Source organism: Coregonus lavaretus (genome assembly GCF_964263955.1).
Source record: "Coregonus lavaretus genome assembly, chromosome: 10".
In the NCBI taxonomy this organism is placed as follows: Eukaryota; Metazoa; Chordata; class Actinopteri; order Salmoniformes; family Salmonidae; genus Coregonus; species Coregonus lavaretus.
The window spans coordinates 25,795,675-25,807,673 of record NC_139997.1 but is presented as its reverse complement, the minus strand read 5'-3'; positions in this window follow the sequence as shown (position 1 = coordinate 25,807,673).

Below are 11,999 nucleotides of genomic sequence, written 5' to 3'. Positions count from 1 at the left end.
AGAGTGTTGACGAGGACAAGGCTGGAGATCACTCTGTCATGCTGATTGAGTTAGAATAACAGACTGGAAGCTTTAAAAAGGAGGGTGGTGCTTGAAATCATTGTTCTTCCTCTGTTAACCATGGTTACCTGCAAGGAAGCACGTGCCGTCATCATTGCTTTGCACAAAAAGGGCTTCACAGGCAAGGATATTGCTGTTAGTAAGATTGCACCTAAATCAACCATTTATCGGATCATCAAGAACTTCAAGTAAAGAGGTTCAATTGTTATGAAGAAGGCTTCAGGGCGCCCAAGAAAGTCCAGCAAGCGCCAGGACCGTCTCCTAAAGTTGATTCAGCTGCGGGATCGGGGCACCACCAGTGCAGAGCATGCTCAGGAATGGCAGCAGGTAGGTGTGAGTGCATCTGCACGCACAGTGAGGCAAATACTTTTGGAGGATGGCCTGGTGTCAAGAAGGGCAGCGAGGAAGCCACTTCTCTCCAGGAAAAACATCAGGGACAGACTGATATTCTGCAAAAGGTACAGAGATTGGACTGCTGAGGACTGGGGTAAAGTCATTTTCTCTGATGAATCCCCTTTCCGATTGTTTGGGGCATCCGGAAAAAAAGCATGTCCGGAGAAGACAAGGTGAGCGCTACCATCAGTCCTGTGTCATGCCAACAGTAAAGCATCATGAGACCATTCATGTGTGGGGTTGCTTCTCAGCCAAGGGAGTGAGCTCACTCACAATTTTGCCTAAGAACACAGCCATGAATAAAGAATGGTACCAACACATCCTCCGAGAGCAACTTCTCCCAACCATCCAAGAACAGTTTGGTGATGAACAATGCCTTTTCCAGCATGATGGAGCACCTTGCCATAAGGCAAAAGTGATAACTGAGTGGCTCGGGGAACAAAACATCGACATTTTGGGTCCATGGCCAGGAAACCCCCCAGACCTTAATCCCATTGAGAACTTGTGGTCAATCCTCAAGAGGCGGGTGGACAAACAAAAACCCACAAATTCTGACAAACTCCAAGCATTGATTATGCAAGAATGGGCTGCCATCAGTCAGGATGTGGCCCAGAAGTTAATTGACAACATGCCAGGGCGGATTGCAGAGGTCTTGAAAAGACACTTATGGAATGCTTGTAATTATACTTCAGTATACCATAGTAACATCTGACAAAAATATCTAAAAACACTGAAGCAGCAAACTTTGTGTAGACCAATACCTGTGTCATTCTCAAAACCTTTGACCACGACTGTAGATCTAGTTTTAAGGTTATGAGAGTTGTTTGGAGTGGTTATAGGAATGTTTTTGGGTGGTTGTGGGAGTTGACTTGACTCACTGTCCAGCTGGTGTTGGGTACCCTGGCCAAAGCACAGCCTGTAAATTTGGACACGCCACTAATTATGAAAACAGACATAAGCCTATTGCTGAATAACGGATATTATATTCCTACAAAATATATTGTTCAGCCATGACAAATTATTATTTTTATTTATTATTATTATTATTTATTTTTTAAATTGGGGGGGGTTAATCAGCTTTAAATTGCAGATAGATTGTAGCTTCCATCAATGTAATTGTCTGCATCACTTCCAATCCCCCATATATATTTTTGAAAATATATACACTACCAGTCAAAAGGGTTTTTCTTTATTTTTACTATTTTTACATTGTAGAATAATGGCATTCTCTTGGCATTCTCTCAACCAGCTTCATGAGGTAGTCATCTGGAATGCATTTCAATTAACAGGTGTGCCTTCTTAAAAGTTAATTTGTGGAATTTCTTTCATTCTTAATTCGTTTGAGCCAATCAGTTGTGTTGTGACAAGGTAGGGGGGGGGGTATACAGAAGATAGTCCTATTTGGTAAAATACCAAGTCCATATTATGGCAAGAACAGCTCAAATAAGCAAAGAGAAACAACAGTCCATTATTAATTTAAGACATGAAGGTCGGTCAATACGGAAAATTTCAACAACTTTGAAAGTTTCTTCAAGTGCAGTCGCAAAAACCATCAAGTACTATGATGAAACTGGCTCTCATGAGGATCGCCACAGGAATGGAAGACCCAGAGTTATCTCTGCTGCAGAGGATAAGTTCATTAGAGTGACCAGCCTCAGAAATTGCAGCCCAAATAAATGGTTCACAGAGTTCAAGTAACAGACACATCTCAACATCAACTGTTCAGAGGAGACTGTGTGAATCAGGCCTTCATGGTCGATTGCTGCAAAGAAACCAATACTAAAAGGACACCAATAAGAAGAAGAGACTTGGAGATTTTGGGTTCCAACTGCCGTGTCTTTGTGAGACACGGTGTGGGTGAACAAATGATCTCTGCATGTTTATTTCCCACCGTAAAGCATGGAGGAGGAGTTGTTATGTTATGGGGGTGCTTTGCTGGTGACACTGTTTGTGATTTACAGTGGGGAAAAAAAGTATTTAGTCAGCCACCAATTGTGCAAGTTCTCCCACTTAAAAAGATGAGAGAGGCCTGTAATTTTCATCATAGGTACACGTCAACTATGACAGACAAAATGAGAAAAAAAATCCAGAAAATCACATTGTAGGATTTTTTATGAATTTATTTGCAAATTATGGTGGAAAAAAAGTATTTGGTCAATAACAAAAGTTTCTCAATACTTTGTTATATACCCTTTGTTGGCAATGACACAGGTCAAACGTTTTCTGTAAGTCTTCACAAGGTTTTCACACACTGTTGCTGGTATTTTGGCCCATTCCTCCATGCAGATCTCCTCTAGAGCAGTGATGTTTTGGGGCTGTCGCTGGGCAACACGGACTTTCAACTCCCTCCAAAGATTTTCTATGGGGTTGAGATCTGGAGACTGGCTAGGCCACTCCAGGACCTTGAAATGCTTCTTACGAAGCCACTCCTTCGTTGCCCGGGCGGCGTGTTTGGGATCATTGTCATGCTGAAAGACCCAGCCACGTTTCATCTTCAATGCCCTTGCTGATGGAAGGAGGTTTTCACTCAAAATCTCACGATACATGGCCCCATTCATTCTTTCCTTTACACGGATCAGTCGTCCTGGTCCCTTTGCAGAAAAACAGCCCCAAAGCATGATGTTTCCACCCCCATGCTTCACAGTAGGTATGGTGTTCTTTGGATGCAACTCAGCATTCTTTGTCCTCCAAACACGTGTACCTATGATGAAAATTACAGGCCTCTCTCATCTTTTTAAGTGGGAGAACTTGCACAATTGGTGGCTGACTAAATACTTTTTTCCCCCACTGTATTTATAATTCAAGGCACACTTAACCAGCATGGCTACCACAGCATTCTGCAGCGATACGCCATCCCATCTGGTTTGGGCTTAGTGGGACAATCATTTGTTTTTCAACAGGACAATGACCAAACACACCTCCAAGCTGTGTAAGGGCTATTTGACCAAGAAGGAGAGTGATGGAGTGCTGCATCAGATGACCTGGCCTTCACAATCCCCCAACCTCAACCCAATTGGGATGGTTTGCGATAATTCGGACCGTAGAGTGAAGGAAAAGCAGCCAACAAGTGCTCAGCACATGTGGGAACTCCTTCAAGACTGTTGGAAAAGCATTCCAGGTGAAGCTGGTTGAGAGAATGCCAAGAGTGTGCAAAACTGTCATCAAGGCAAAGGGTGGCTATATGAAGAATTTCAAATATAAAATATATTTTGATTTGTTTAACACTTTTTTGGTTACTACATGATTCCATATGTGTTATTTCATAGTTTTGATGTCTTCATTATTATTCTACAATGTAGAAAATAGTCAAAATAAAGAACAACCCTTGAATGAGTAGGTGTGTCCAAACTTTTGACTGGTACTGTATATACATATGCTTTAAAAAAATACATTTTCCTTAATTACTTTCTAACCCTACCACCCCTCCCCTAATTGGAGTAAACTAGTGAACAACAATGCATAGGCCTCTACTTCCAGCTTATACATACTATATACATTTTATTTTACAGTAGTTCTATTTTTTTGTTTGTTTTTACTCCTGTCCTTCCTCTACCCTCAACCTCTCCCGTCTATTTCTGATGTCCATCTGATTTGAACGTTCTTAACCTATAACCTATATACATTTTACGGACACAGTATGTTTTACATTAGTTATCTTGTTGTTATTGGTTGTTATTAGTCCCAACCTTCAGCTCCATTCAACCCCTCCCATCTGTCTCTTAACACCATCCATATTGGATTTCTATTTGCCATATATTTTTCAACTGTGCTGTGACGTTTGACAAAATCTATTCTCATTGTTTCGACAGATTGTAAATTGAAAATAAACATTTTTGCTAAAAGTATTATTATATTATTGATCGATTGACTATGACTTTTCAGATCACGCAGTAGTGCTATCTGCAGGGTTAGCTCCAGGTAAATATTGCAATTCTTCAGCCATTCCTGAACAAGCTACATATGGACAGTACCAAAACAAATGATCTAATGATTCTGTCTCTTCGCAGCAAAATCTGCAGAGCTGGGAAGGTTGTATCCCCCATATAAATAACATTCTATTGGTTGCAAGAATTTTGTATAATAATTTAAATAGAAAAATGTTAAGTTTTGAATCCGGCGTCGTTTTGCGTATCCATGTGCCATGGAATCGGTACGTCAAAAATCTCTTCCCAACTATTTTGCAATCTACAGTTGAAGTCGGAAGTTTACATACACTTAGGTTGGGGTCATTAAAACTCATTTTTCAACCACTCCACAAATTTCTTGTTAACAAACTAGAGTTTTGGCAAGTCGGTTAGGACATCTACTTTGTGCAAGACGCAAGTAATTTTTCCAACAATTGTTTACAGACAGATTATTTCACTTATAATTCACTGTATCACAATTCCAGTGGGTCAGAAGTTTAAACAGCTTGGAAAATTCCAGAAAATGATGTCATGGCTTTAGAAGCTTCTGATAGGCTAATTGACATAATTTGAGTCAATTGGAGGTGTACCTGTTGATGTATTTCAAGGCCTACCTTCAAACTCAGTGCCTCTTTGCTTGACATCATGGGAAAATCAAATGAAATCAGCCAAGACCTCAGAAAAAAAACTGTAGACCTCCACAAGTCTGGTTCATCCTTGGGAGCAATTTCCAAACGCCTGAAGGTACCACGTTCATCTGTACAAACAATAGTACGCAAGTATAAACACCATGGGACCACGCAGCCGTCATGCCGCTCAGGAAGGAGACCCGTTCTGTCTCCTAGAGATGAACGTACTTTGGTGCGAAAAGTGCAAATCAATCCCAGAACAACAGCAAAGGACCTTGTGAAGATGCTGGAGGAAACAGGTACAAAAGTATCTATATCCACAGTAAAACGAGTCCTATATCGACATAACCTGAAAGGCCGCTCAGCAAGGAAGAAGCCACTGCTCCAAAACCGCCATAAAAAAGCCAGATTACGGTTTGCAACTGCACATGAGGACAAAGATCGTACTTTTTGGAGAAATGTCCTCTGGTCTGATGAAACAAAAATAGAACTGTTTGGCCATAATGACCATTGTTATGTTTGGAGGAAAAAGGGGATGGCTTGCAAGCCGAAGAACACCATCCCAACCGTGAAGCACGGGGGTGGCAGCATCATGCTGTTGGGGTGCTTTGCTGCAGGAGGGACTGGTGCAGTTCACAAAATAGATGACATCATGAGGAAGGAAAATTATGTGGATATATTGAAGCAACATCTCAAGACATCAGTCAGGAAGTTAAAGCTTGGTCGCAAATGGGTCTTCCAAATGGACAATGACCCCAAGCATACTTCCAAAGTTGTGGCAAAATGGCTTAAGGACAACAAAGTCAAGATATTGGAGTGGCCATCACAAAGCCCTGACCTCAATCCTATAGAACATTTGTGGGCAGAACTGAAAAAGCCTGTGCGAGCAAGGAGGCCTACAAACCTAACTCCGTTACACCAGCTCTGTCAGGAGGAATGGGCCAAAATTCACCCAACTTATTGTGGGAAGCTTGTGGAAGGCTACCCAAAACGTTTGACCCAAGTTAAGCAATTTAAAGGCAATGCTACCAAATACTAATTGAGTGTATGTAACTTCTGACCCACTGGGAATGTGATGAAATAAATCAAATCTGAAATAAATCATTCTCTCTACTATTATTCTGACATTTCACATTCTTAAAATAAAGTGGTGATCCTAACTGACTTAAGACAGGGAATCTTTACTAGGATTAAATGTCAGGAATTGTGAAAAACTGAGTTTAAATGTATTAAGGTGTATGTAAACTTCCGACTTCAACTGTAGCTGTACCGTGATATTTGCATTGCTACTAAGTACAGTGTGGGAAAAAAGTATTTGATCCCCTGCTGATTTTGTACGTTTGCCCACTGACAAAGAAATGATCAGTCTATCATTTTAATGGTAGGTTTATTTGAACAGTGAGAGACAGAATAACAACAACAAAAATCCAGAAAAACGCATGTCAGAAATGTTATAAATTGATTTGCATTTTAATGAGGGAAGTAAGTATTTGACCCCCTCTCAATCAGAAAGATTTCTGGCTCCCAGGTGTCTTTACCGTTCTCATGATCATTGCAACTCCACGAGGTGAGATCTTGCATGGAACCCCAGGCCGAGGGAGATTTACAGTTCTTTGTGTTTCTTCCATTTGCGAATAATCGCACCAACTGTTGTCACCTTCTCACCAAGCTGCTTGGCGATGGTCTTGTAGCCCATTCCAGCCTTGTGTAGGTCTACAATGTTGTCCCTGACATCCTTGGAGAGCTCTTTGGTCTTGGCCATGGTGGAGAGTTTGGAATCTGATTGATTGATTGCTTCTGTGGACAGGTGTCTTTTATACAGGTAACAAACTGAGATTAGGAGCACTCCCTTTAAGAGTGTGCTCCTAATCTCATCTCGTTACCTGTATAAAAGACATCTGTCCACAGAAGCAATCAATCAATCAGATTCCAAACTCTCCACCATGGCCAAGACCAAAGAGCTCTCCAAGGATGTCAGGGACAACATTGTAGACCTACACAAGGCTGGGAGCCAGAAATCTTTCTGATTGAGAGGGGGTCAAATACTTATTTCCCTCATTAAAATGCAAAATCCATTTATAACATTTTTGACATGCGTTTTTCTAGATTTTGTTGTTGTTATTCTGTCTCTCACTGTTCAAATAAACCTACCATTAAAATTATAGACTGATCATGTCTTTATCAGTGGGCAAATGTACAAAATCAGCAGGGGATCAAATACTTAATTCCCTCACTGTAACCCTCCAATTGTTCTCCACTATTCCACCCGCTAAAACCCCTCCCCATCCCAAGTTGGGTTGTCATCCCAGTGACCGGCACCCCCGTCCCCCCAGATCCCTAGGCCCCCCGAGAGGCCAGGACCCATCCTTCGAAAACAGCACACAGTGCCACCCACAGAACAGAAGCAGATCAACCGCTAAAAGTATTTCCAATGCACTCACCTCAATTTGCTTTATATTTATCTATTTTAAAATATATATCTATTTAAATATCTTGCATATCTTAATTTCCATCATTAACAATTAATATGTATAATAATGTTGGCAGTTCATGCAAAGGATTGTTACCTATAACCAGGATTGCCATTGCGTTACATTAAATTTTTGTCAAGCAATTATTATTTTAGCAAACAATTATTGTGATTCATCCTATATTGTCCCTAACATCCTTACCCCCTTGCAACAGATGTGGGATACATACACACACACACACACACACACACACACACACACACACACACACATACAAACACACACACATACTCTTACACACTCAACCCCTTTCCTCCACAATCAACCATAAGCTCAGATGCTCAACGGTTGTTACATCCCCGAGCCCAACTCAAGAAAGGACCTGATTTACGAATGCATATACAGTTACAGCTGTTTGAGAAAGCATGCAAGATTGAGCAAAAATTGACAGAATTCTTTGCTCTGAGGTGCTTGAATGATTTGCCATCACAAACATCTCACAAATGCTTATTTGAGGATAGGTCAACCAAATAAATCAATAACTTGTCAATTCTAAAAGATAGATGTTGTCTGAAGACCTGGTGGTTTGTAGCATGGAATTGTACTGTAATTTGTAAGAGTTAGTATTTTGAAGGTGTTGAGTGTTTGTTAGTTTGTATATCACCATTGCATCCTATGAGGGGACACAATTCCGTCCAATGGTTTCAAAAGCGCAAAATTCTTCTAACATCTAGAGTTGGACTGGTTCAGATGCAGAACATCAGCAGGCAGAGAAACTCATTTTCCTACGGTAGGAACGTCTTCTGTATGTTTTCCTCTATTAGAAACGAGAAATATGTGGTCAAAGATAATATTTCCACGAGGCCATAAAGTAGTTTTCCACGTTGATTTAACGTCATCACATTGAACATTTTGGTTGAAATTATGTGGAAACAATGTTGATTCAACCAGTTTTTGCCCAGTGGGGTAGGCTTGCTGTATTACTGGATCAGCGCGGCAGATGTGTTGTTGCCTACCCTTACCATCTGGGGGCGGCCCGTCAGGAAGTCCAGGATCCAGTTGCAGAGGGAGGTGTTTAGTCCCAGGGTCCTTAGTGATAAGCTTTGATGGCACTATGGTGTTGAACGCTGAGCTGTAGTCAATGAACAGCATTCTCACGTAGGTGTTCCTTTTGTCCAGGTGGGAAAGGGCAGTGTTGAGTGCAATTGAGATTGCGTAATCTGTGGATCTGTTGGGGCGGTATGCAAATTGGAGTGGGTCTAGGGTTTCTGGGATGATGGTGTTGATGTGAGCCATGACCAGCCTTTCAAAGCACTTCATGGCTACAGATGTGAGTGCCACGGGTCGGTAGTAATTTAGGCAGGTTACCTTGGTGTTCTTGGGCACAGGGACTATGGTGGTCTGCTTGAAACATGTAGGTATTACAGACTCAGCCAGGGACAGGTTGAAAATGTCAGTGAAGACACTTGCCAGTTGGTCAGCACATGCTCGGAGTACACGTCCTGGTAATCCGTCTGGCCTTGCAGCCTTGTGAATGTTGACCTGTTTAAAGGTCTTGCTCAAATCGGCTACAGCGAGCGTGATCACACAGTCGTCTGGAACAGCTGGTGCTCTCATGCATGCTTCAGTGTTGCTTGCCTCGAAGCGTGCATAGAAGTAATTTAGCTCGTCTGGTAGGCTTGTGTCACTGGGCAGCTCGCGGCTGGGCTTCCCTTTGTAGTCCGTAATAGTTTGCAAGCCCTGCCACATACGACTAGCGTCGGAACCGGTGTAGTAGGATTCAATCTTAGTCCTGTATTTATGCATTGCCTGTTTGATGGTCCGTCTGAGGGCATAGCAGGATTTCTTATAAGCGTCCGGGTTAGAGTCCCGCTCCTTGAAAGCGGCAGCTCTACCCTTTAGCTCAGTGTGGATATTGCCTGTAATCCATGGCTTCTGGTTGGGGTATGTACGTACGGTCACAACATCATCGATGCACTTATTGCACATGTAACATGCTGGTAGAAATGAGGTAAAACGGATTTAAGTTTCCCTGCATTAAAGTCCCCGGCCACTAGGAGCACCGCCTCTGGGTGAGCATTTTTTTGTTTGCTTATGGCTTTATACAGCTCGTTGAGTGCGGTTTTAGTGCCAGCATCGGTTTGTGGTGGTAAATAGACAGCTACAAAAAAATATAGATGAAAACTCTCTTGGTAAATAGTGTGGTCTACAGCTCATCATGAGATACTCTACCTCAGGCGAGCAAAGCCTTGAGACTTCCTTAATATTAGATTTTGCGCACCAGCTGTTATTGACAAATAGACACAGACCGCCACCTCTTGTCTTACCGAAGGCAGCTGTTCTGTCTTGCCGATGCATGGAAAAACCAGCCAACTGTATATTATGCATGTCGTCGTTCAGCCACGACTCGGTGAAACATAAGATATTACAGTTTTTAATGTCCCATTAGTAGGATAGTCTTGAACGGAGCTCATCCAGTTTATTCTCCAATAATTGCACGTTGGCCAATAGGACGGATGGTAGAGGCAGGTTACTCAAATTCTCACAAGGCACCCCGACCTGCGTCCCCTGTATCAGCGTCTTCTCTTCATGCGAATGACGGGGATTTGGGCCTGGTCGGTTATCTCGAGTAAATCCTTCGCGTCCGACTTCGCGTCCGACTCATGAAAGAAAAAAATCTTCATCCAGTTCGAGGTGAGTAATCGCTGTTCTGATATCCAGAAGCTCTTTTCAGTCATAAGAGACGTGGCAGAAACATTATGTACAAAATATGTTACAAACAACGCGAAAAATCACACAAAATAGCACAATTGGTTAGGAGCCCGTAAAACGGCATCCATCTCCTCCGGCGCCATTCTATTCTGAAGATGATGCCGACTATCTGGGAAGTCTCTGTGTTCTCTACCATGATGTAAAGACCCCAAAGTAGCAGGCAGCCCGACTGATCACATCCACAGACACATTGAGCCATCTGCACCCGCATGACTGGGGGGGCTCTGTAACCTCTCCAAAGGGCTTCCCTTTAAATACCCAACTGCTGCCGAACTGCCGAAAACTCACTTTCTGACTAAAGATTGTTATGCCCCTCTAGTTGCATGTGTTGCATTTCTCAGTCATAGATTTTCAGCAGGACTGGAAATGGGTGCTTATGTGTGTCTGATTTCCATGAGGAAACAGCTTCACAGTCCTGTGAGAAAGAGAAGGCCTTCGTACACTCACTCATTCATTCCTGCTGCATGCGACCCACCCCATTCATACTGTATGGACCTACCGGCCTAATAGAAAAACAGAAGGCTCCTTGAGCAAAGGATGAAATACAGGCAGTCTAATGACACACGGTTAGAAAAAAAACACAGTACTCTAACTTTCCTAAGCGGGATTACCTTTTTTAAGGCCAGTTCGGGGTGCCGTCTGAAGACCGAGTCTCCCGAGTCCAAGAGTTGAGTCCATTAACAATGTCCATTCATGCTGTAATGCAGCCCACAGGGTATGAGTATGTCATTTAGCTTGTGTGAACTCTTGGAGGAATCATCCATACAGCTCTGGCAAGACAGGGATGTCAAGACGCTTTCTGGTGATGGTGGGGAATGTTCCTCTATACTTGAACTTGACTGATTACACACAGTTGGCCCTTCCTGTGGTTGAATACCAAGGAAATAGCCCTGTGACAATACCAGAAAGTTACGTCAATATTTGATTTGAAAGGTTATAATATTTGTCATAAAATCTGCATCTGAAGAGAAAAATATAAAAGTAAAGACTGATGTATATGTTGTTCGTGTTCTGGGGCTATTCACATGATTTGTATCTGTCCAATAGCTCCTGTAAATTTAGGGTCATGGCATTTGATAAGGGTAACTGTTTAGTGTGTGGCAAAATTATAAATAGCATTCAAGCATCCTCCTCTGTTTCAATGGATGATGATCCATGTGGAATTCATAAATTAAAAGAGTTAGACATAACAAGAAAGAATGGAGATATGTTTCAGTTCTAAAGGGAAAAAATATCTCTCTTTCTAAACACACACACAGTGATCCCCAGGGTCATTTTATTAAAACCTTTAGAAAATGAGCTAAGCTTATAGATAGTAATAGCACAGCTGCAATCCCAGTTTGCAAGGAAGATCGAGGTTATATTTTGGCGAACATTGATTTACCGAATTCGACCATACACTCAAGGAATGTCCTCTTATGTATATAATTTCCCACACAATGGGCCTGTATTAAAATACTTTAAAATCATACATTTCTAGATTATAAAAAAATAAAAATAAATAAATTGTCCATTTGAGCTATAAAAAGTCACAAATCCGATGCAGAATTTAAATGTTTACATAATTTAGGCCACTTTTTGGAGCTACTGATTTTACACGAAGGATATAACTTCACATGAACTAAATATTAACTTAAAAGGTTGAAAATAATGCATGCATTTATGCCTAGATAGTTTTTCACATCACATAAATCCATGGTTTTACTTGCGGAAAGAATCAGGCACGACTGGTAATGTGATAGATACAAGGGGCAAACATGCTGTAGAAT